The sequence below is a fragment of the Haliotis asinina genome, chromosome 13 (assembly GCF_037392515.1).
Source record: "Haliotis asinina isolate JCU_RB_2024 chromosome 13, JCU_Hal_asi_v2, whole genome shotgun sequence".
Taxonomy (NCBI): domain Eukaryota; kingdom Metazoa; phylum Mollusca; class Gastropoda; order Lepetellida; family Haliotidae; genus Haliotis; species Haliotis asinina.
Genome location: NC_090292.1, coordinates 11,272,111 through 11,297,636, shown reverse-complemented (window position 1 = coordinate 11,297,636; position 25,526 = coordinate 11,272,111). Strand labels below are relative to the sequence as shown.

Below are 25,526 nucleotides of genomic sequence, written 5' to 3'. Positions count from 1 at the left end.
AGCGTCAGTAACGGTGCTGATGTTGACTGGCTGATCTGACCTAATCCATGTCATTTCAGTCTGGCACATGACTGATGCAGCTGCGACAGGGCGTGCTGCAGCAGCTGCATATGTGACGTTTGAAGAAGGTGTCGACTGGTGGGCTACTAACTTTTTTGCTTTAGCAAATGAAATATTGTTCTGACATTTGATCTTCATAATTTGCCACTGAGGACACGGTTTTGAGGAGGACATATGTTTGTCACCACAATTTGAACAGTGAAAATCATTTCCACAGTTTGATCCATCATGGCTGCCACTGCAACGGTGACATACCATAGAGTTCGAACAGGAGCGTGAGCCGTGACCAAATTGTTGACAATTATAACATCGAAGTGGATTTGGGATGTACATCTCCACTCCGATATTAAAATAACCAGCTTTGATAAACTGAGGAAGTGTTGACCGGGAAAAAGTTAACAGATAAGTATTTGTTTTCCTGATGATCCCATCTTGTTTTGTGGAGAAACGTTTGACTGATGTGACACATTGACTTTCAAGTTCAGCTGCAATATCCTGTTCAGACATGTCAAGGAGGCAGTGAGCTCTGTCCCGGACAATGCCACGGCAAGAGTTCAATGTCCTGTTCACAGACACATCAACATCAACATTGGCGAATTTAGTAACTGACAATAGATTCAAAGACTGCTGCCTCCGTGCACATTCAACCAGATGGGAACCGCCACGCAGACGAGAAACATTCTTAACTTCACCACAAATTCCTTGAATTGCTTTGGATATGGCAAATGGATTCAACTTAATTGGTTCATGGTCAGACGCCTCAATAACTAGGAACCGAGCCCATGAGTCTGTGTTTTGGGAAACATGTTCATGTGTATGATCAAAATCCAGGCGTCTCTTTTTTTCATTTCGAATTGAACCAGAAGTGTGTTGTGACATGGTTAGTAAGTAGTATTCGACATCCCCACTCCCCACCCGCCACCGAGTGTCAACAAGGACAGTGTTAAAGTGCACCGGATATCCAGATGCAAACACCAGGGATATGTGGATGCTATACTCCAGTAAATATGACTTGAATAGCCATCTTAGTCTAATAAATTAATTGCTCGGCTTGTTCTGCCCATAACAATTATTCATAGAGAGACAGTATTCATCGGTCAACATTACCAGATTGGCCCATGAGCCACCGCCTTCTGGCATAGGACTCTAGGCATTAAATATATCAATAATTTGGAAATGAGAGGTCGAAATGGCCAAGACCCAAATAGTGAGCGATTTTATTATCTATGCACAGGGCATGGCGTGACCAGCCGATTGATAGAACCGGGCCAGTTCTACCACCCGTCTAGGTGAAGTCAGGGCCAAAGTGGTGTGTTGAGCAATAGGAACGCGGTTTCAAGCTCCCATTGCCCTCAACCACCAGGATCCCTTCCCCCACCGACACGGGACGCAACCCACGGCCAACAGGCTGCCCAATTTGGTCGTCTCTTACGACCAGCAATGGGGTGCTGTGGACACATTCTATCCCGGGCCCACACGGGCGCAAACATAAGTGGAAGCAACAACCACACTGGTTTGATCATGACTGTGAACGATTAAAGTCTGAAAAACACAAAAGCTTAAATCAGTACAGGAGATATAAATGCGAAGAAAATTTACATGAGTGTTGCCAAGTGTTGCCAAGAAACAGAAATATAAGGAGAAATTAACGAGAGACATTGAAGAAACTTTCAGAATTAAGGATCGTAAACAATTCTTTAAAACAATTGGGAATTTTTTTAAGGGTTATACGGGTGTTAGTAATGTAACACCGGGAGCTTGGTTGGAATATTTTAATACATTGCTGAATCCGAAGACAACAGATAATAACAATACTGAATTTGACCATTTTGTACATGATATTGTAGATAATCATACTTGTGAAACCTGTAATGAAACCCCTTTCCATACAGACTTTCTGTCTGAGGAGATCACAGAAACTGAAGTCATTGACTCTATTAAATATTTAAAAAATGGAAAGGCCCCAGGAGAGGATGGCATTCCTCCGGAATTCCTGAAAGCTGATATTGCATTATTGACAGCGTTTCTCCTACCACTATTTAATAAAGTAATAGACAACATGTTCGTCCTTCAAGCCTTGTGTACAAAATATTTTACGCCGCTTTTATTGACTTAAAAAAAACACATTTGACTTCATTCCAAGAAAGAAATTGCTCTATCTGCAGCTGAAACGTGGCTGTCATGGGAAACTGTACACTGTCATGAAGAATATGTTATATCTTGCATTTAGATTGATGGACAGAAAACTCCTCCTTTCCAAACATCCTCTGGAGTATTTTTTATCATCGAATTGGTAAGTGACATGTATTCTTCCATTGGAAAAGGCGTTTTTGTTTCACCATCAATAGACGATATTATGTTGCTGTTATTTGCCGACGATATTGTTACATTCTCATATACTGTGGTTGGACTACAGAGACAACTGAACTGTATTACGGAGTATTGAGCCAAATGGGGATTGGAAATTAACATGGACAAAACTAACATTATCGTTTTTCGGAATGGTGGAATCCTTTCAAGACACGAATCCTGGACATTATGCGGAAACCTGTTAAGATTGTGTCTTACTATAACAATCTCGGGTTAGTGTTCTCCTGTGTTTTAAAGTGGACAATAGCATGTCAAACATTGGTCTCACAAGCGGGAAAGGCTGTTACACCTCTGTATCAGTTATTCAATAAGTGCAAAGACTTATCTTTCTCAACTGCATGTAAACTGTTTGACTCTAAAGTGGCTCCAATACTGCTGTACTCGTCGGAGATACGGGGCTCTGTTTATAAGGATTCTATAGAGAAATTACTTGCAGCATATTTCAAGCGTTTTATAGGAGTTGGGAAGTTTGCAGCTAATAAAGCAATTCTTGGAGAAACAGGGCTATATCCCATGCACATCTGTAGTCAACTTAGAGTGATCAAATATTGGATTCGACTTATGCGACAAGAACCACAAAGATATCCATATAACTGTTATATGATGTTAAAACAGCTGGATGAGAATGGCAAGTCTACCTGGGTGTCAAATGTACAACATTTGTTGTTTGTAACTGGATTCTCATATGTTTGGATGATACAAGATGTCGGGGACCATAAACCGTTTTTATGCACGTTTAAACGTTTAGTTGATATTTGTTTATGATATTTGTTTATGATATTTGTTTACAAGATTGGCATGACTCCACCAACAACTCAAGTTTTCTCGATCATTACAAGCAGGTGAAACTGTCACTTCTGCAACCTGAGAGATACATTACATTGCCACTGGATAAAAAGTTGAGACGAGCATACTGTAAACTCCGAATATCCCTGCACAATTATTCTATTAACAAGAAACGACGAGACTGTCGTAGGTCAATGTTAAAATATGGGAATTACGATCATCTTTGGGCTACGACTGTCGTAAGTCAATGTAAAATACGGGGTAGGACTGTTGTAAGTCCATGTTACAGTATGGGAGTTACGATAGTCTTCGGGTCTGTATGTATCTTTACAGGTAGAGGTTCGACGTAGACGTACCTACGAGCGACACACGATCACAGAGACATTCTACACTTACATCAATAAGTGGTTCCAAAGGCGGACGGGGTCTTTTTACAGTGGAGAAGAAGAATATAAAATGCCTTACAAATTGTTCTTTGCTGTTCAGTACAGATATAGGTTTATGAATAGGTGAGGTTGTTTTATTTCCAGATATAAAGGAATTTATTTGTGCACGTGACCATACGTATCTGATCGTTGTGTCATTTGCATTTTTTATCACCCGCCATAAATATACTCTTCAAGAAAGTAATTTTTGATTGAGAAAATTCGAATTTTAAGAAAATATTTGACGCAAACCAATCCATGCTGAATGTCAACATATAAGGGAATGGTTGTCAGTGACAAGACGTTTTAAAAAAAAAAAATGTTGAACAAAATGCAACGTTACACTCACATCTGTAATAAATCGCTGAACCGCACTCTACAGGGTATGCGCGTGCATTACGTATCACCTTGACCTGAAGTCTGTGACTCTAGGCTTTTGTAACAATACAACAATACTTTATTTGTACGCGTGACCATACGTGTTTCATCGTTGTGTTACATTCTTTTATCCATCTCCATAAACATAATCCTAAAAAAAGTCATTTTGAATGGGGACAATTCGAATTTTAAGAAATTATTTCACACAAACCAATTCATGCTATATCCCAACATATGGAGGAATGTTTGCCGATGATGACAAGATGTTTGAAAAAAGAAATGTTAAAGTAAATCGTAACGTCACACTCACGTCTCTAATAAATCGCTAAAACGCACCCTATTTTAAAGTCTGTAGACTGTAGACTTTAGTAAGTCACATCAATGGTACTTCAAATGCAATGTTTTAAGCCACTATAGACGACAAGAGACTGAAAATACAAACAGAAGCTGAACGACACAACGCCATTGGCCATTAACAAGAACGGGCATCGCAGCATGAGGCGGCAAGGCACTTCAGCTTGTCCACACAGACCATTTAAACCCAATGGGCCCAATACAATAATACTGGGAATGTTCATGACAGATCCAGGTCAGGTCGACCTTGAGTTGCCACCGCCGCTCAGCATCGCTACATGCTGTTGAAGTATCTTTGTTCAAACATCACGGTCGCATCACAAACAATAATCTAGATCCCGGGACAGCGCAGAATCTACGACCAGACTGAGCGAAAATGGCTATGGGGAAGTTAAACGTTTAGCCAGAAGGCAAGTTCAAAGTCACCTCGTTCCATTTGTCAACATCAACGAATGATGATTGGAGCATGATAATGCTCGATCTCATCTGTCTGACAGCACTTCTTCCGTCAAAGCAATGTTCGGGTGTTACTTTGACCGCGATCACACGATTTGTCCACCATGAAGATGGGATACGCTTGATCGACGCCTGCGCCAGCGTAACCCTCCAGCCTCAGACACAATAAGAACTGCGCACAGAACTTCAGAAAATGTATCAAAACAGTCCGCAAGACAGCAGTCGGTATTTCCTTTCTTCTGTGGGTCACTGATGCCAAGATGTTATCTATGCTCAGTGCTTATAATAATATAATAATACTTTATTGCCCAACAAGGGAATTCCTTTCACAACAGTGAGGCATACAACATGGTTAAAACAATTCAAGCAAAGAGACTCGATCACATTAAAAAATACAGAAAAAACAAATGGATAAACGGCATCAGAAAGATAACCAGTGTATATTGTAAGAGGCAGATGCCTTTAACGTTGTGGCTAGGTCTAACCTTCACTTAAAAGTTTAATGCTAGCGGGTATAAAAGATGATTGGGACCTCTTTGTGCGCACTTTAGGGACGAGGAATCTACGTCCAGAAGGTAAAGCTTAAAACAAGAATGTAGGTCATGAGACGGGTCGGATAAGATTTTGTTCGCAGTCATTAAAACACGCATCTCATACATATAACAAAGGGGGTGCAAATTCGTGCCGACAATTTTTTGAACAGGTGGTTACAACTTTTTGCAGTTTGTTTTTGTTTTGAAGAGAGAGGGCACCGAACCAACACTGAATAGAGAACAATAAGATAGATTGGATACAGCAGTTATACAAGATATTCAAAATGGTGTTGTCAATGTTAAAAGATCAGAGCCTTCAAGCACTTTGAAGTGCTTGTAATTGCACTCTGTGGTTTTTACAAACTCTTTCAGGTTTCATGTTTTGGAAATTTGTAAAGCGATGGTTTTACAGTAACTGAGCAATGATCGAATCAGTTATGTGCACTGGATAAGTTAACTTCAAAACAACACCTGAAGTGTCTCTTGTTTTTGAAGAGTATACAGTAGATATGTAAGGAATATTTGTGGAGTTTTACATAATAGTGATATGTGTGATGATCTTGATATTAAGGAAAGTTTTATCGTATTTGTGTAGTTTTGTGCAAAGTAAATGTGATTGTATTGTACGTTTACTGACTTGGTATGTCCGACGTTGATTGGTTCCCACTGTATTGCATCACTGTGTGTCATATGCGGCCATATATGTGATTGCATTAGCGATATATACCAGGCGATATAAGGAGCGTACATTAGTCAAATCGAATGTAAAACCTTACATGATCATAATTCACATAGTCCAACTGTGTGAAATGATGCCCTGTTATTCAGTTCTCCACAGTTCAGACAGATGACTGGTCCACTGCGTTTGTTAAGCAGGTGTTCCATATGCCACACAATAAATTAGTACACTGTACACCAGGTGCTCCATACTGCACAATACACACAATACACTAAGCCATTATACAGGTTAAACACTAGGTGCTCCATACTCTACAAAATACACTGATACACGGTACAGGTTAAACACTGTGTTCCATACTCTATAGTCCACACAATACACGGGTCTACTGCACATATTAGACGCCAGTTGTTTCATACTCCACAGTCAACACAAGACATTAATCCACTTTAAAGTTTAAACTCCAGGGACTCCATACTCTACAGTTCACACAACATACTGATCCGCTGTACAGTTTTGTTTTCTAATCAAGTACACACTCGTCTGTCCTTGAAGATCTGGGTTAAAACTGCTCTTTAGCAACCTATGCTTCTCATAGAAGGCGACTAACCGCATCTGGAGATCATTACGTAGAACGATACTCATGATGTCGATCACTGGATTGTCTGGTCTAGACTCTAATATTTACAGACCGCTCAGACATAGCCGGGGTGTTGCTTAGTGCGGCTCAAAACAACTAACCCTAACCCTGTCACACTTGTCTATGAAACAGCACCATGAGACCTACTAACCAGTTTAGACAATGACCTCATTTTCAGCCAATCCGAATTTGCTCGTGTGAAAGTGTAAAGAGACACTGTAAACAACTATTCACGTCACGTCAATCAGTCTACTGCCAAAGGCTGGACGGTTGGGGTTCCTTAGTGGGGAAAACGTTCGCTCATCGACCTGGGTTCCATTCTTCACATGTGTACAATGTGTGAAGTCCATTCCTGGTGTTCACTGCAGAGATATGCTTTTATATTGCTAAAAGTGGCGTAAAATCAAACTCGATCAGTCACTTCCTAGGACACTTACGGCCTCTGATTGTCAGAAAAAAAAACAATCACCATTGCCACAAGTGGGTGAGGGAAGAGTGTATGCTGTGATCAATGTTGTGTCATTCACTTGCACTTCAGAATGTACGTGATTCTATCCAATGTATAGACCAAGATTGAGGTTGTCCAAGTGTTTGAATCACTGATGAGGATTAGGACAGAACCTACCCTTGTCCGACACCCTTTCTGGTAGAAGAAGCCAGCCATTTGTGGCCATTATGATGCTGAGAGAGTCAGTTGCTTGCCCTTTCTGTTAAGCCTGAGGAATACACGGCGGTATATATCATCTTCAAATCTACAGCAACTGGATATTACGGGACTGTCACTGATATTGATTCAGAAAATTATTTCAGGTTACACAACATGAATGATGAATCGCTAATGAATGAGGGTGTTCTTGTAGACGTAGAAATGAACACATTTCACAGGAAAAAAAAAGTTTTAAATGAAGATTTTCAATACAACAAAAAGGAGCTCAGAGCCTTTCTCCATTGTCGGTATGGATGCGACGAAAGTGACTTAGTGAGCTACTTCGGTCGCTTCGAACTATATTCCCTCTATATTAGGGGAGACAAGGTAGACCAGTGGTTAAAGTGTTCACTCGTCACGTCGAACATCCGAGTTCGATTCTCCCCATATATCCAATGAATAAACCAATTTCTGATGTCCCTGATATTGATAAAATATTGTTAAAAGGCTGCGTAAGAATAATTCACTCGCTCACCTTTCAGCATGGTGTTTGCTTTATCTGAAACGTACCTGATAAGATCCGGGATAGTACAGCACCTCGTTCCTCAAAGCGATCGTAGCGCTATGACTGTCATAGGTCTATGTTACAGTATGGCAGTTACGATCTGCCCAGGGATACGATCGTTTTGAGGAAGGGAGCAGATTCTCGAAGCTTTCTTAGCGTTAATGTTGATGTGTGGCACATACGGCTATCTTAGCTCTCAGAAAAATCTAGGCCCAGGGTTCACAGTAACGTATGCTAGTCCTAAGAGGCGGCTAACGGGATCGTGTGGTCAGGTTTGAAGATTTCGTTGACACATCATCGGTTCCCAATAATGTATACATTTGAAAGCAGCGTTTAGCGAAACTCTGAGCTGGCGTAGTTCAAGACAGTGGCAAATATTCGTGGGTAACACAATAATACTGAAATATAATTGCCATGAGTCAAACAGGTGAAGATGATATAAAAAGCCATAATATCGCTTTGTGTGTGTATGCTACATTGCACAAACTCAAGGTCTATCAATTATTGAAATATTCTGTATATTAATAGATACTGAATCTTATTTCCTTTCATTTATGTCCATTGAGATTACGTAACACCCGTTCCTTCATTTCTTTTGCAGATAGATTTCGTAATCGTACAATGCATAATTTATCATTGTGTAAACTCAGACTTAAACTTTTCGCGAAAACTTTGTATAATCTCTCTTTAACTTCCTGACGCACAATCACATGGTTTTCGTACTTCATGGTGACAATTACAGTTGCTCTACCTTGCACACTTTAGTCTAGTATAAGACTAATTACTAAGCACTAATATATAATGAAAGTATGACGACGTGTTCGTAGGAATAGTTCAGTGCAAAAGTGTACTCCTTTACACTGTACATGGGAGTAAAACGAAATTTATTTGTTTTGTAAGATGCCGAATTTAATACTTAACAATTATAAATCTAAGACAGAAAACAAGCAGAAACCCGACAGTGATAGTGGCCTAAATTAGCAATCCTCGTTTTGGGCAGCAAATAGGCTGACCCCTACGTTAAGGAAAATGTTACCGAAAAAAACCAAACAACCAAAGCATAAACAATAAACATTTTGATGACGGTTTACTTTGGTGTTAGCATTGTGGGCTCAGTGACACACCGGCATCTTGACGTGGCAAAACTTTAAAGTTCGTTTTACTGATAAACCGATCTCCGGGTACATCTCAATTCGTCAAGAATGAAAGCGAGGCGTTTAACTGATGAAAGGTACCGGAACAATTGTCAACTGGAGAACACACATCCCGGGTTCACTTTGGGGCATGATGTCTCCATATGGCCCTGGTATTGTAAAACGTGTGACGTGTGACACAGTACAGTACTGCAGAAAACAACCCCGACACGAATCTCATTGAGACCCTCTGGGATAGCATTGGCAAGAAATGGCCCAGATTATGAAACATCAAGTAAACGGTTATGGCAATCAGTGACAAAACACTGGTATGGACCACAAAAAGCAGATGAGTATTAATGGCTTAAACCGACTTTTGTTTAGCAGCTGTGGCTGGCATGCTCACTCATTCACTCACTACTCACTCACTCACTCACTCACTCACTCACGCACGCACGCACGCACGCACGCACGCAAGTGACGCAGATGATCCAGGTTGGACACCGTCTTCACTCTTCAACAATTTGTCTGTGTCTCATGAGGCGACTTCCATATACCCAGAATAATACGTCAGCCTATTTCAAAAGTAAAATGTGATGCTGTGGAAATGTTAGACTGAAATAATTGGGAATATCAATCCATATTTAGTGAAAGATTATCTGGTAGCTGATTTAGGGATATCATGGTCATTTGTATTTACAATTAAAGAAAATGTTGTTAATGGTATGATGGTACTGTGTTATGAAGCAACATAGCTATTCCTATTGTGCTTATACAACACTATTTAACTTAGGAAACTCTTGTAAAACGTGACAATTATGTGACCATATAACAGTCATTTCTGAATTGCAACTTTTAAAAATACAATGTTTGTTTTCCAATGGCACAAACATGCAGTTTAAAGTAAAAGGTATTTCTTCTTTTCTGAAAGATTACCTATCAGAAAACCTATATTGAGAAAATCTACTGAGAGACACATTTTTCTAAGTACATTGTATACATCGAATGGTCAGCCTCCATAACGTGGCAGATGCACGGTATATTATCTAGGTTTGATAGACAATTTCGTCAACTTTCTAAACTTTCTTCATATGTAACTATATGAATGCAAAAATGTTACTTTGTCAGGAACATGATGACGTTAATGAAAACGAATAATCAATTCAAAATATCATTGTTTTATATTGCATGTTATATGTTTCCCAAGTCAGTGACGAGATAATACTTGTTTGGTGGCTATTTCCATTGTCTGTGTGAGGAACTTCGCGTACAGATTACCGCTTATCTTTTATAAGATGAATCTACTTTATAGTCGCATGGTGTAACTGTAATTTCGATGCATTCATTTGACTTTAACAGCTCCAGCTTACGCGACTTAAATGTATACTAAGAGCCAAGAAAGTGATAAATAACTGTATGAAAGTAGAAAGATCGTTTATGTTATTTGCTTTAGGTTTTATGGAAGAGTAATATCTAATAGAGTATGGCTTTCATTGCATCAATGTCTTCATCGAAAGTCAATGAATGTATTCCAACAAAGAATAATTATAAGACAGAGACGGTTCTCAGAGTATTTTCAGTGCTCCGTCACTGTCCCAGAGAAGATGCTGTTTGATGCCATCGTATGTGTGTTCTGTCAGTGTTTGCTACTGAGTTATAACACATCAGGTGCACAAGTAAACGATGGTATTGTCATCAGTTTTGGAAAGAATGCTGGACCAGCAAGTATTGAGGACAAGGACAGAATAGTCTTTGCCCCGCCATCCTCAAGACTTCGATGTTTTGCCAAGTGCGCCCGTGATCCTCACTGTTCAAAATGCGTCCGGTACAAAGATTATGGGACTGAGGAAGAAGCTGTGAACAAGGTACAGCATGGCGGGCAACCTCATACTGACGGTTATGTTCTTAAATGTGGTAAGTTGATAAATGACTGTCTGTTAGAATGGTTTGTATCTTGTAGCAACATTACAGCAATATCACGGTGGAGGACACACATTGTACCCATAAGGGTAATCGAACCAGGTTCTTTGGCGTGACGAGCAAATGTGGCAACCACTTGGCTACACCACCCAACGAGCTATGTCTTAGAGCCTACAAGGTCCATGATATAATACAATATGGTTTCTGATCCTTATGATCGTTGTCTCATGAGTAAATACAGAATATGTTTTGTCTTGCGTCAACAGTAATCAGGACGACTGGGAGGACAACTGACACTGACAGGCGTGGCAGTGTAACATCCTCATCCCCATCATCCGTACAGGACGTCATCGACAAATCTACACCACTGATGCAGAATATTAACCATATTCCACCATCAGCACAAGATATCCAGAAACCTTCACCACCCTCACGTGAAATCAACAAATATGCAACAGGTACTCTTAACATCAACCAGTCATCTGCACAGTATGGCAATAAGCATGAAGCATCCCCACCATCTTCCCAGAATGTCCATAAATCCCCACTTCCCTCACGGAATGTCCATATATCCTCACTTCCCTCACGGAATGTCCATAAATCCTCACTTCCCTCACAGGTTGTCCACAAGTTCTCACTTCCTTCACGGAATGTCCATAAATCCTCACTTCCCTCACGAAATGTCCATAAATCCTCACTTCCCTCACGGAATGTCCATAAATTCACACTTCCCTCACGGAATGTCCATATATCCTCACTTCACTCACGGAATGTTCATAAATCCTCACTTCCCTCACGGAGTGTCCATAGGTATTCACTTCCCCCACGGAGTGTCCATAAATCCTCACTTCCCTCACAGGATGTCAATAAGTACTCACCGACCCGACAGGATGTCCAAACATCCAACCCTCACAACAGGATGTCCATAAATCCCCCACTCCGTTTTGACCTCATGGTCCGTCAAACACATGCAAGTCGGCAAACCGTGGGAGTGAGTATGGTGCTTCACGCATTGTACACATGTGGGGAACTGAACCAGGTTTTCCGCACGAATGCCTTAACCACTAGGCTACCCCACCGCCCCTTGATCAGGAGTAAGATTGCAGGATTTGTAATATCAACATTGTGTGTTTGAGAGGACGTATACCTGAAATGTAAGGTTTTGACAAGGACGGGTACAAACGAACTTAGTGGACTAGGGCTCGCTCACATAATTGACACATCCCATTTGTTCTCGATTGTGCAGATCGATGCTCATGCCGGTGATCACTGGAATGAAATCTATCTGAAGAAATGTAAAATATATACGGGCAGTAATACATCTAGGATATCACATTTAGACTTATCAAAATGAATTCAACTTGAAAGATGTCGGATTATTAGAGACAATGCAATATAAACTTCGTTACCAGTGCCATATAGCTGGGATATTGCTGAGTGCGACGTCAAAGAACAATTAACCAATGAACGTGATCACCAAAAACACTGAAAAGCTGCAATAATGACTTTGATGGTATTCCAGAGGCTGTGTTTTCCGTAGAGTATAAGGTTGTGACAGAGACTGGTCGAGGTAGGGCCAGTACCACCGTCTGCTACGTGTATCTCAAACTACACGGTGTCAACGGTTCAGAAGAGTTGTATCTGAATCATGAAGGTGAAGAGATGGCTCCCGGATCTGTCGATACCTTTCAGGTAAGTTGACGATTCCTTTGGGTATCTTTGTTGTAACATCACACTTATTCCAGACAAAGCTCAAACATCATTTATTAAGTTTAATAAACCACGAAATAACATGAACATTTGTGTGTTAGCCAGGTCCATAAAGATGTACGGTTTCCGGGAATAGATTGTTCACGTCACATCAAGGTTAACATGAGTGAGTGAGTGAGTGCGTGGTTTTGGGTGACTGACTGAGTGAGTGAGTGAGTGGCAATATTGCAGCCATATCGGGACGAGAATATATGTGACAAAAACCGAAATATATATGTATATTATGAAGAACCTGTCAACGAAGGACAGTAAAACCACTAGACTATAACAATTAGGTTTACAACTAGCGTGGAAACTTAAAAAATGATAGTATCACTATTTGTACAGTACAATATAAAAACAGGCCAAGCACAGAGGGTACATCACCATACTAGAGGCCATGGGGACGTACAGTACCTCAGCTACCTGCATGGTCCTTAGCTGGATTTACACCATCTCCTCAGCTGTTGGCGACTCTATGCAAGATCAGCCACAAATTATAACGACACATCCTCTACGGCTAAAAAAGTGGAAGATCTCACTTAAACCGTTTTGGGAGTTACGTACCCTCTCAAGAGGACAATAATTTTACGGTACTTCAACCCCCTTCGAGGATACAGTCTCTAACAATCTTAGTTGCTTATTCAACCTCCAATCATAAAATATTTATTTATTTACAAATCATCTAACAAATCTAATTCTATTAAATTGCAATGACTTAATAACTAACATTACTAAAAAGATCCTTCATGGTTCTTCATTTAAAATAGTTATCCCTTGTGATGGATTATTAAGCACAGTGAAGCAGGACATGCTTGACTGTGATTCTTTCATCACAAGGGATACAAAACGGAGGATCTTCACCTTTCAATAGGTATTTATGTGTATATCTGGTGTGACCGTTGCATCATGACCTCTTCAAATGTGGACTGACAACCCAAGTAAGTGTAACCAATGTAGGATTTTATTTCACGTAATTTGTTGATACCTACTTGAGTATCCCACTTCTTCTGCATCAGATCACGGATGTAAGACCTAATGGAAGCTTTATAATCAGTGTAGAGAATAAGACGTGTTGTCACAGATTTGTTGAGTGCTGCTGCCAGTGTGTTCCCAGAAATGCCCACGTGGCTGGATAACCAACAACAGATGATGGTGCATTGGCCAGTTGCAAGGTTATTAAACAATTCAATAATTTCTATTAAAAGTGGATGTTTATACGATAAAAGTTAATCGCCTGAAGGCAAGAAAGAGAGTCTGAATAGAATACGTTTGGGGTGTTTTTGAATGTATTTAAGAGCCATTAGTATGTCATTTGCTTCAGCTGTAAAAATGGAACTGTTACCTGTCAGTCTGTAAGATATTGTTCTGGATCCAATGACAGCAGCACAAGCAACAGCGCCATCGTCCGTAAATAAGGGTTTGTAATTGCCATATTTAGTTTTTAATTGATTATATTATTGGGTTTGTTGCAATTCATTAGTTTCTGATTTTGTAAATGAAGTTAATATTAGGTCGACTTGTGGCCTAACCAACTACCAAGGAGAAGAAGAAAGAAGGGTGGAGGGAGCTATGTTTTCCAGCTCAATGCCAACCGAAGAAAGAAATGGTTTAATTCTGTGCCCTAGAGTTGGAACAAGAGAAGACTTCTTGTCGTACAAATCCTCATAACGTGGATTGAACACGCAGTTATATGCAGGGTTAGATTCATCAGAGTATAATTTAGTAATGTATTGTAAGGATAATTTTATACGACACTGTGTAAGAGATGTTTCCTTGGCCTCAACGTAAAGACTGTCAATAGATGAAGTTCTATAGGACCCAACGCAAAGTCTTAGACCTTGGTGGTGGGCAGAATCTTATATTTTAAGGTTGCTTTTGCAGGCTCCACCATATGCGATGGAACGATAATCAGGTTTGGAACGGACCAGTGATCGATGTAGGTGTAGGAGCTTAACTTGATCCCCTCCCCACTTTGAGTTGGAAATAACTTTCAACAGATCGAGTGCTTTCAGGCATTTGGCTTTGATGGATTTCATATGCGGCAACACGTTAAATTGGAGTTGAAAATTAGACCCTCCAGTAGAAACTGGGCCGCCTTTACAACTTTAATGGGAGTGCCGTTTAAATATAGTTCAGGGTCTTTATGCGGTTTATAATTCCTATAAAAGTGTAGACAATTAGTTTTCGACTTTGAGAATTTAAAACCATTTTCAAGAAACCATTTATTTATTTTATTTAACCATAACTGCAGTTGCCGGTCGATGATATGCATATTTTGACTACGACAGGAAATATTAAAATCATCCACAAACAGTGATCCATCAGTTGAATCGCTTAAAACCTTGGATAAAGTATTGATCTGACATACTGCCCCGGGAATACCCTGATCCTGATTATATTGATAAGACAGGGTTGAACCCACACGGACTTGAAATTGCCTGTCTTTCAAAAATTGTGATATAAAAAGAGGCAAACGGCCTCTCAAACCAAAATCATGTAGATCCTTCAAAATGTCATGCTTCCAGGTGGTATCGTAAGCCTTTTCAAGATCAAAGAAAATTGATACAGCATGTTGTTTATTGACTATAGCATTTTTAACAAAGGATTCCAAACGTACCAAATGATCAATGATATTACAATTTTTCCTGAAACCACATTGAATATTTGTTATTAGGTTATTGGTTTCAAGATACCAAACTAACCTATTTTTCACCAAGCGTTCCATAGTTTTACAGACACAACTCATTAAAGAGATTGATCTGTAGTTAGACGGATCAGTATGATCCCGGTCAGGTTTGGATATAAGGACTACAATGGCATTACGCCACGAAGGTGGGAAACTCCCTCTAGTTCCTATCATATCAAATATATTTAGGAGTGATTCCAAATACGATTCGGGCAAATGCTTCAGGAGCTGATAGTGGATATCATCAGCTCCTGTTGCTGTATCATGAGCTTGCTCAAAGGCAGTTTGGTGCTCATGTAACAAAATAATTCATTATAATCTTCACCAATGTCCGAGTTAAAATTTAGTCTCTTCTTCTCCTGTTGCCTCTGGTATTTGTGAAACTCAGGGATGTTTTGCGAGAGTTTCACCAAGTTTATTTGCAATTTCAATTTTATGAGTTGAGACAATTTCACCATCCTTGAGATGGTGAACCTTGCCCTTTATTCTTTGAATCATGTTCCATACCTTTGAGACAGGCGTGCGATAATTTCGCCACGACTGCCGCTTGTTTTGCTTAAAAGCTTTGTCACTGGAAACTTTAAATCTGTCTAGATTATGTACGGTAGGGTGTCGGCGAAAATACTTTTCTGCTTTTTTCCTACACATTCTGGCCTGTTTCATTATTGAACCATGGCTTACGAATATGTGTAACTGCAGAGGAATGGGGAATAGTTTGATCAGCAATATCATTCAATAAATCACAAAACAGTTGTATTGGATCGTCGCTGTTTGCAAAACATGTTTTAAAAGATCAGTACATAATGTGTTTATATAATGACCAATCAGCCTTGGCAAAATTCCTTCTAGATAAAGGTGGATCATCACCAGGGTCGATTGTTTTGAGAATGGTAGGGAAGTCATCACTCCCACATAGATCATCATGGACATGCCATTCAAATTCATTATATAAGTTGGAATCGGTTAGTGATAAATCCAGGGAAGAATATGATCCCGTAGCTGGATGTAGGTAAGTGGTAGAGTCGTCTTTGAAAATACACTAATTGTTATCTGAAATGAATTCCACAATTATTTTTCCTTTAGTATTTGTGTGAGGAGTACCCCAAAGCGGGTTGTGTCCGTTAAGATTGTCCATGGTGTGACGAGGCTTCTGAAGATGATCATACAAATTTTGAAGATGCGATTGTCGAATATTAGAAGAAGGAGGTAAATACAAGCTGCACAATGTCAAAGGTCAGTTTGCAGGGTCAGACGAACAGCAACAGCTTGAAGATCCGTAGTTAGAGTAACAGGGCTATGGATGGCACTCTCATGTACCAAAATAGAAGCACCTCCAGTAGCCTTATCACCTGGAGGGGCAAAAGAGTGATAATCACTATACCGCCTTAAGTTAAAGCGATCGGTGTTTTTCAGATATGTCTCATGTAGACACAATGCATACGGTTTAAGATCGTGTTTGAGTAATTGTACTTCACTTAAGTTATTCTTCAGTCCTCTGCAATTCCACTGAATTAGATTTGTCAAGTGATTCATGGTGTCTTAATTGAAGTCAGGCCACGTGAATGTGAGGAGGGATTATTCCTCCGTGTGTCCTGTGAGGACAGATTAACCTCCATATCTACAGGCGCAAATGTATTCTGTGTTAAAACGTTATGAGAGGAAGGGGCTGTAGATTGCTTGTCTCTGTTTAATCTCTTTCCTTTCTTCTGTTTTGAACTTTCATTGACTGGTTTAGAATCAGACGTTTCAGATTGTTGCTCATGGTGATTTTCTGTTTGAGAAGCAGACGTAGAATGTGTGACTTAAAGTACACTGAAGGACTGAAGCTGAAGGAATGGGTTTATTGGATGTTACCAATGTCAAGTCAGCCTGACATGAAACGGAGTAAGTTGCTACAGAGCGAGTGACTGCAGCCGAGTAGTTCAGGTTTGATAGAGTTTGAGTTGATGGAGTCAACAATTTCCTGGCCTCGAGATAAGAAATATTGTTTAGGCATTTGATTTTCATCATCTGAGATTCCCGCTGATGCATGGGACAGATCCTTGATGAAGCAGAATGGGGACCATTACAGTTGGCACACTTATATTCTCGCTCACAGTCGGAACCCTCATGCTGATCACCACAGCGATGGCATACTGATTGGTTTCGACATGCTTGCGATCCATGCCCAAAATGTTGACAGTTATAACAACGGAGAAGATTGGGGACATACACGTCCACTCCGATGTTAAAATAACCGGCTTTGATAGACTTTGGAAGAGATGAACGGTCAAAAGTCAGTAAATTGATGTTTGTTTTCACGATCAGTCCTTCTTTCTTGATCGTACAACGTTTCACTGAAGATATACCTTGATCTGCCATCTTCAAAGCAATTTCCTCCTCTGACATATCAGCGAGACAGCGTGCTCTGTCACGGATAATGCCACGACAAGAATTAAGGGTCCTATGCACAGATACAACAACCTCTATATTTGCAAATGTCTTGTTTGATAAAAGATTTAGAGATTGATGTCTCCTTGCACATTCGACAAGGTGCGAGCCACTGCGAAGACGAGAAACATTTTTAACTTCGAGATTGCAAAGGGGTTAAGTTTAATTGGAAGGAAGTGTGAAGACTCAATAACAACAAATCTAGCCCATGAACCACTGTTAGAACACAAATTTCCAGTAGAGAGATCTAAATCCTCCAAGCGTCTCTTTTTTCATTTCAAGATGAACCAGAAGGTGTAAGTGCAATGATGAAAGGAACAATATTTAGCACCCCCTGCTCCCCACCCACCACGGAGTGTCAACAACAACAGTGTCAAATAGCACTGGATATCCAAGATGCCAACACCAGGGATACAGGGATGTTATACTCCAGAGAAAACGACACAATCAGCTGCATTTGCCTACAAATTTCATGACCGACTGGTTCGGCCCAAGCCAAGAAATTAGAGACATGCATTATTTGGAGGTCATCATCTCCAGATTGGCCCATGAGCCACCGTCTTCTGGCATAGGCCTCTAGACAGACATATACGATAGAATTTCAAAGACAAACAATCAGTGTAAAAAATGTACTAACATGTACAATAAGTGCATAAAAATGTTGTCCATGCACAGGGCATGGCGTGACCAGTAGATTGATAGAATCGGGCCAATTCTACCATCCGTAGAGGGCCGAAGTGGTGTGTTGAGCAATAGGAACAGTGGTCCTGCTCCCATGCCCTCAACCACCAGGATCCCCTCTTCCACCGACACAGGGCCGCAACCCACGGCAAACGGGTTGGTGGACCAAATATCCCCCGTGTCCACGACGGGGGTGAACGGCTTCGGCATTACCCAGCACCCACCACGGGTGCCGATAAGGTTATTGGTTTCAAACTAATCTATTATTCACCATACGTTCCATGGATTTGCAGACACAGCTAGTTAACGATATTTGTCTATAATTCGAGGGATCTGTATGATCCTAACTTGGGTTGGGTATTGGAACTACAATGGCATTTCGCCATGACGAAGGAAATTTGCCAGACGTCCATATTTGGTCAAATATATCCAATAGTGTCATTAAACATGATTCAGGTAAGTGTTTCAGTAGCTGGTAATGTATATTATCATCACCTGTTGCATTGTCATGAGCCGTATGGAGCTCATGTAAAGAAAACACTTCAATGTAATCTTCGCCGTTATTTGAAGCGAAATTAAGTTTTGTCTTTTCCTGTTGTTTCTGATATCTCTGAAAATCAGGGACATAATTCGCCGACGATGAATTTTCGGCAAGAGTTTCACCAATTTTATTTGCAATTTCAGATGAGTCAGTAATTAAACGAAATTCCCATCTTTAAGATGGTGAACAGCGGCTTTTGAACTTTTACCTTTAATTCTTTGACCCATGTTCCATACTGGCGTACGTGAATTAATTTTGGAGACATAGTTCCTCCAAGATTGCCGTTTGATTTGTTTGAAAGTACGACGTGCTTGCGCGTTGAGTATTTTAAATCTATTTAACTCGCTTTCCTGGCTTGTCTACAATCTGTACTAGACCACGGTTTCCGTACATTTGTCAAGTGATTCATGGTGGCTTAATTGGAGTCAGGCCACGTGAATGTGAGGAGGGATTATTCCTCCGTGTGTCCTGTGAGGACAGATTAACCTCCATATCTACAGGCGCAAATGTATTCTGTGTTAAAACGTTATGAGAGGAAGGGACTGTAGATTGCAGAGTAGAGGGCTTTGGTATACACTCTTCAGCAATTTCATTTAAAATGTCAGAAAAACACACTGAATGGGATCAGCTACATCACTAAAAACTTATTGTAGAGTGCATAAAGCTTGAAATAAAGACCAGTCTGCTTTGGAAAAATTCCATCTTGAATACGATGGAGAGTCAGACGATTAATGTCTGATGAGATAGTTGGAAAGTGATGAGATAAGATAGTTATAAATACACAAATCATTATTGGAGATACAATCTTCCAGTATTTGACCTTCTGAGTTACTGTTTGAACCACACCACGTCGGGTTATGGCCCTTGCGATCACCCATTATAATACAGGGTTTAGGAAGTTGGTCATAGAGAGCTTGCAGATCTGACTGTTGGAGTGTTGAAGAAGGGGGAATATACAAAGAACATAGTGTAAAGGTAACATGAAGAGTAAGTCTAACTGCATCGGATTGGAGATTAGTTGCGAGTGTTACAGGTACAACATCCTGTTTAACAAGGATTGAAGATCCCCCAAAGGCTCTGTAACCCGGAGGTCTGTTTGGCATGAGTACCAGGAGGTAATTTTAATTGTGGCTGAAGGAATTTCCTTATGGGTTGTTTCAGTTGATGTGTTGGTGATAGAGGCACAGGTTTCACTGTGTTCTCTGGACTGAACGAGCTTTTTTGCTTCAGCAAAGCTGACATTCCTGGTATATTTAACCCGATATATTTCCATCTGTTTTTTTTTCCAAACAGGACAGTCTTTAGAAAAGGGTAAGTGACTTCCATGGCAGTTGGTGCATTTTTTATAACTATTGTCACAATCCTCTGTTACATGTATATTCTCAGCACAGTGAGTAGCAGCCAAAATACAATTATTCACTCCATGTCCGTACTTTTGACATTTAAAGCACCACAGAGGACTAGGGATGTACACATCAACGTTCACATTACAGTGACCTGCCTTGATTGATTTAGGAGAGTTTAGCGCTGAAAAGGAGAAAAGGATAAGTGTTTGTTGGAACTGTTTCATTATTTTGGCGGGTTGAAAATCTCCCGACATATAACACTCCTTGGTCTTTCATCTCTGATGCGATATCAATCTCTGTCATGTCAGCAAAGAGGTGATCTCTGTCTCTTAGAATCCCTTTGCTAGTATTCAAAGTTCTATGAGCAGGGATCTTAACGGGAATAGGAACAGACATATCTGTTGAAAGTAGGTTAATTGCTTGCTGTTTCCTGTTGCATTCGATTGAAAGAGATCCTGTACGCAACCGCTGAACATTCTTCACTTCTCCTGCTATGCCATAACGCCTTTTAAAATCGCAAAAGGATGTAGTTTCAAGGGCGTCTTATCCAAAGTCTCAATAATCAGGAAACGCGGCCACTAATCAACTAATGTGGAAGGTCGTTGTTCGTCATCAGTGTCATGGGGACGTTTTATTTCTTAGAGGGTGTTTCGTAGTCCATGGTGTTTCGTAGTCCATGGTAAGTGTATAGTCGTTCATCATCCGTGCTTCCCACCCACCACAGAGTATCACAAGGACAACGCTAATCACATGCGGATCTCCGACTTGCAGCACCAGGGATACCCGGATGATATACTCCAGCAGAAAAATTAAAAAGATCAATAATTCCACCAGATTGGCAGATGAACCACTGTCTTCTAGACATAGGACTCTCGTCAAGTTACAAAATTTGATTTTCACAATCGAAATATAATTACATCATCATGAAGCTAGGATAAGTAACAAAATTTGTATTTTGTGCAGCAAAATCTACATGTACAGGGCTTAGCATGACCAGCGGATTGGTTGAACCGGGCCCATTCAACCATTCGTCTAGGTGAAGTCAGGGCCAAAGTGGTGTGTTGAGCAACAGGAACACGGAACAGGCTCATATTGCCCTCAACCATCAACCCAACAGGTGGACCAAATATGCCCCCGTGTCCACAATGGGGGTGAGGAGCTCTTGGCGTTACCTAGCACCCACCAAGAGTGCCGAGTGAGTGAGTGAGTAAGTCACATCGGCAATATTTCAACCATATCTTGATGAAAAAATACATACAATTATACATCAGTTGTTATGTTCACACTGTATAAAATCTTGTTGCCAAAGGACAGATTGTCTGAGAGCGTGCTAAATAGAAAATTGTCAATTAACAATGAGCAAATGGAATACTAGTAACTACAGGCCGCTGTCAGCTAAAGTTGGGCCACCATTCTTAGTGCAGTGGCTAGGACTGATGTTCCCGAGCACTTTACAAGGTTTTCTGCCATGGACAGGCGCAGGAAAGACTTACAGGGTTAGTTTTAGAATTGGAATAAATGCGTTTTGGACTTTTCGGAAAACCGGGCACACCCTAAGATATGTTTTATCATGATATTCCCGAACACTTTGCAAAGTTTTATGCTTTACTCCGGCAGAGAGTACACTCAGTTCGAAAAAGACTTCTCATAGTCTCCAGCTGCCATATTGCCGGAATATTGCTAAGAGCGGAGTAAAACTGAACTCGATTGCTCCCCAGAGTGAGTGAGTGAGTGAGTGAGTGAGTGAGTGAGTGAGTGAGTGAGTGAGTGAGTGAGTGAGTGAGTTACGATTTTAAGTCACGTCGGCAATATTGCAGCCATGTCCTGACTAAATCAAGTTATAAATATATTAATAGTTTAAATTATTAAAAAATAGCTACAGTATAGCTACCAGATTACCACAAATATAAATATATAACACGTAACTGAATCTAAAATATTGGAACTATAGATGACAATACAATATAAAAATAGGCTATAGATTACCAACGACGGAAGGGAGATGACCATACTAGGAACCATAGGGACTTACAGCACATCAGCTTCCTGACTGGGGGTGAGTGAGTGAGTGAGTTAATATTTAGCGTCACATCGGCAATATCTCAGCCATATCGTGACGAGAACATTTAATACTAAAATGAAATATATGTCTATTATAAAATCTGTCAGCGAAGGACAGTAAAACAACTAGGATATCACAGAGTAGAATATAAAACTAGTAACTATACCTAAAACAATTCATCTATTCAGGACAATACAATGTAAAAATGGGCTATAGATTGCTAACAACTGAAGGTAGATCACCATACTAGGGACCATGGGGACTTACAGTACTTTTGCTACCTGCATGGACCCTAACTGGATTTACATCATTCCCTCAGCCGTCAGCAATTTCGGAAATCTAGCCATACAATAAAAAGACACTTATTCTACGCTTAAAAACCTGGAAATTGAGAAATTTACTTTCACTGTTTGTGGACTTACGTACCCTCTCAGGAGGACAATAATTTTACAATACTTCAACTCCCTTTGAGGGTACAGCCACTAACAATTCTAGTTACAAATCTAAACAACCAATAATTAAAATATATCTATTTACACAACATGTTATTCAAAATTCAACCAGAAAATCAATTTCTTTTAAAAAACCTATAATTAAATGAGAAGTAATGTTAGTAAAAAGATCCTGTACAGTTTTGACATTGAAATATTTATCCCTTGTGATGGAGAATTCGACACAGTCAAGCAGAATATGCTTGACCGTGACTCTCTCATCACAAGGGATACAAAATGGAGGATCCTCACCTTTTAAAAGATATGAATGAGTAGATCTAGTGTGGCTAATACGACATCGTCTTAAAATAACCTCTTCAAATCTGGACTGACGACCCAAGTAGGTGTAACCAATATACGGTTTTATTTCGTGTAATTTATTTATACCCACTTGGGTGTCCCACTTCCTCTGCATCAGATAAGGGATGTAACTTCTAATGCTAGCTTTGTAATCAGTGTAAGGAATAAGAAGTGGTGTCACAGATTTGTTGAGTGCTGCCTTAGCAGCAAGATCAGCCATTGTGTTACCGGAAATGCCTACGTGGCTGGGTAACCAACAGAATACGATGTCGTATTTGCCAGTGGGAAGATTATTATGCAATTCAATAATTTCAATTAAAAGTGGATGTTTACAAGAAATATGTTTAATCGCCTGAAGACAAGAAAGAGAGTCTGAATAGATTATATATTGTTTACGTTTAGGGTGTCTTTGAATATATTTAAGAGCTGTTAATATGGCGTTAGCTTCTGCTGTAAAAATAGAGCTGTTATCTGGAATTCTAGAAGACATTGTTCTGGTTCCAATGACGGTAGCACAAACTACTGCACCACCGTCCTTGGAGCCATCGGTAAATAAGGGTTTGTAATTGCTATATTTATGTTTTAATTGATGATATTCTTGTTTATATTATAAGTCATTAGTTTCTGATTTTTTAAATGATGTTAATGTTAGGTCAACTTGTGGCCTAACCAACTGCCAAGGAGGAGAAGAAAGAAGACGAGAAGGCGATATACTTTCCAGCTTTATACCGGCTGAAGAAATAAATGGTTTAATTCTGTGCCCAAGAGGTGGTACAAGAGAAGACTTTTTGTTATACAAGTCCTCATAAAGGGGATTGAACACACAGTTATATGCAGGGTTAGATTCATTAGAATATAATTTAGTAATGTATTGTAAAGACAATTTTATACGACGTTGAGTAAGAGATGGTTCATCGGCCTCAACGTACAGACTATCAATAGGTGAAGTTCGGAAAGACCGAAGACAAAGTCTTAAGCCTTGATGGTGAACAGAGTCAAGAAGTTTAAGGCTGCTTTTGCAGGCTCCACCATATACGATGGAACCATAATCGAGTTTCGAACGGACGAGTGATCGATATAGATGTAAGAGGGCTGCTTGATCCCCTCCCCACTTTGAGTTGGAAACAGCTTTCAACAAGTCAAGAACATCGGGTAACTTTCCTCCTTCATGGTGTGACGCCATAGTAGTACCAATACCTAAACCTGGACGTGATCATACGGATCCGTCCAATTATCGACCTATTTCTCTAACTAGCTGTGTTTGCAAGACCATGGAACGCATGATAAATAATCGACTTGTTTGGTACTTGGAAACAAATAATCTTATCACAGATATACAATGTGGTTTCCGTAAAAACAGAAGTACTGTCGATCACTTAGTGCGTTTAGAATCATTTGTGAAAAACGCACTCATTAATAAACAACATGCTGTGTCTATCTTTTTTTATCTTGAGAAGGCATATGACACAACCTGGAAATATGGCATACTGAGAGATTTACATGATTTCGGTTTGCGAGGTCGTTTGCCTGAATTCATTGCTAAATTTTTAAATAACAGGCAATTTCAAGTCCGCGTGGGTTCTACCCTGTCTGATCATTATAATCAGGATCAGGGTGTTCCACAAGGCAGTATTCTGTCAGTCACTCTTTTTAGCGTCAAGATCAACGGTTTATCTAAAGTTTTAAAAGATTTAATCGATGGATCGTTATTTGTGGATGATTTTAATATTTCTTGCCGCGGTAAGAATATGCATACTATTGAACGGCAACTGCAGCTGTGTTTAAACAAAATTGATAAATGGTGTCTTTAAAGCGGTTTTAAATTTTCTAAATCAAAAACCAATTGTATACACTTCTGTCGTAAATACAAACCCCATAAAGAACCAGAGTTATTTCTCAGTGGTACCCCCATCAAAGTCGTCAAGGAGGCCAAGTTCTTGGGACTTATTTTCGACTCACATTTGACCTTTTTGCCACATATTAAATCCCTTAAAGCCAAATGCCTGAAGGCACTCGATTTATTTAAGGTTGTTTCAAATTCAAAATGGGGAGGGGATCAATCTACCCTTCTTCACTTATATAGATCACTGATCTGATCTAAACTTGATTACGGCTCCATCGTATATGGTCGAGCTTGTCAAAGCAACCTAAAACTACTTGATCCTGTTCACCACCAAGGCCTAAGACTTTGTCTTGGTTCTTTTAGAACCTCTCCTATCGACAGTCTATACGTCGAAGCTGATGAGCCTTCTCTCAACTTACGTCGTATCAAACTATCTTTACAATACATTA

General features: G+C 40.0%; 1 protein-coding gene across 1 annotated transcript in view; it reads left to right on the top strand.

The window, feature by feature from the left end:
- Positions 1 to 21,705, top strand: part of LOC137259754 (E3 ubiquitin-protein ligase Arkadia-like) — a 284,279-nt gene extending 262,574 nt beyond the window's left edge. Inside the window, exon 15 of the transcript XR_010954711.1 lies at positions 21,696 to 21,705. The gene's annotated coding sequence lies outside the window, so the exon portion shown is untranslated. The remainder of the gene's footprint in view (positions 1 to 21,695) is intronic.
- The last annotated feature ends 3,821 nt before the right edge of the window (positions 21,706 to 25,526 follow it).